The 1,921-nt window shown below is 34.0% G+C and overlaps 1 long non-coding RNA gene across 1 annotated transcript; it reads right to left on the reverse strand.

The window, feature by feature from the left end:
- Positions 1 to 474: 474 nt before the first annotated feature.
- On the reverse strand, positions 475 to 1,687 carry LOC145006193 (uncharacterized). The gene is made up of 2 exons (XR_013662829.1): positions 1,208 to 1,687; positions 475 to 1,004 (listed from the first exon to the last, which is right to left on the reverse strand). It is a non-coding gene; the product is annotated as an uncharacterized LOC145006193 (long non-coding RNA).
- Between the last annotated feature and the right edge of the window lie 234 nt (positions 1,688 to 1,921).

Raw genomic sequence — 1,921 nt, forward strand, 5'->3', positions numbered from 1 at the left:
GATTTGAGTCGACATATGTTTGTAGGATGCGTCGTTTAGAGTTAGGTTACGTGGAGGAAATAGAACCCCATGAATTTTTTGTACGCGCCTTTGAATAAAAGGGCTTATATATATATATATATATATATATATATATATATATATATATATATATATATATATATATATATATATATATATATATATATATATATATATATATATATATATATATATATATATATATATATATATATATATAGTAATGGTATAAGTTGAAAAATAAAGAACGGGCTTTTGGGGATATATAGTAATAAAGTTTACTATTATTAATAGTAAATATAAATAATGAATTTTGGGGTCATATTTGATGCCATACACGGTTATCTTTATTTATTTTCCCATAAATATCAAATACATATGTAAAATACATTTTATTTATTATTGAGAAAAATCTTGGAAGCAACCAGCACCAAATACAATCCTAAACATAAATTTCCAAAATCACCTCTTACATGCTAAAATCTTGACAAACCAGATGTGAAAACAAATCAGTTGTACAAGTAAGGAGAATGATTTCTCTCACTCTATCACTCTTCCTTTCCCTATTCTGTTACGCTACAATTCACAGTCAACATCCAAAACACGTTTACTTTCCTCTCACAAAATTTTACACTTACACAAGATTGTACATACATACATGATGCATGATGTTTAAGACATTGCTTCGAAATTTCTATCAAAGTACATTCAACTAAAGAACATAAATGATCATCCGAGATTTAGGACTTAATCCTTGATTCAACAAAAAAAAAATATATGGAATTTAAAACAATTACCCAAAAACATCTCGAATTTCTTTTCCTGCTTGTATCTTCGTTCCCAGCCAAGAACGATTTTGTTCTTGATCTCGTGTCTACCTGCAACCAAGAAGAATCATATTTTCCATTTCATTCTTCCCTTGTTCTTTTCTTCCTTCTTCTTCTTCGGGGCAGTTTCCCCTTCGTTCTCCCTTCTCCCATTTCCTGTGAAAACAAGAAACCCAAACACCCCCTTGATCGATCATTCTGCGACTATCATCATCCTTTGGATTGGATGCCAAATCAAAAATATATATATATATATATATATATATATATATATATATATATATATATATATATATATATATATATATATATATATATATATATATAATAATAATAATAATAATAATCAATAGGATTACCAGTTGCTTCAATCGTCTTCACGGTAGCCTCCCACCATCGCCATACCCTACCACCACTGCAGAAGGCGACGAAAGCCAACAGCTGCGGCCTCTGCCTCTCCTTTTCCTTCTCGAATCACCACAAGAAAACCCCCTTCCCTCGTTTCTGTTGCTGTTTTCAATCAATCATTCGAAGTCGATGCCTATTGTGAGATTTCCACTACATGTTCCTTTCATATTCTCGACTTGATGTGGATGACGAACCCCAATCGAACCCTCCCTCCGACTTTTAACCATCATCGGTGTAGCTGCCTTCTGTTCGTCCATCCCCTCCTTCGGTTCGGTAAGACACAGCAGCCTTGTTGCCTCACCCTTTCCATCTCTTCGGCCCCGTCGATCATCGGAGGGGCTCCATCTTCTTCGCGAGATGACGACTGCCATCAGACCTCGCAACCGTCTCGTTTTCCGTCGCAGCTGGCTTCGTGTTCGTCCTCGTCCGTTTGCATTCTCCTTTCTTTGCCCGATCAAATGAACACACGGGCATAAAAAGCCCCAAGTCATTTTTAATTTGGAAATGACTAAACTACCCCCACAATTAAACCTTTATTCAAACTAAAAATCCCAAACCCAATCATTAAACGTGATATCTCAAAAAAGTCCCAATATTTTGGTCAAATTTTTAATAAGGTCGTAAATTTTATTTTTTGAATAAAAAAGTCCAAACTTTTTCACTTT

The sequence above is a fragment of the Lactuca saligna genome, chromosome 7, assembly GCF_052625555.1.
Source record: "Lactuca saligna cultivar CGN05327 chromosome 7, ASM5262555v1, whole genome shotgun sequence".
Lineage (NCBI taxonomy): Eukaryota > Viridiplantae > Streptophyta > Magnoliopsida > Asterales > Asteraceae > Lactuca > Lactuca saligna.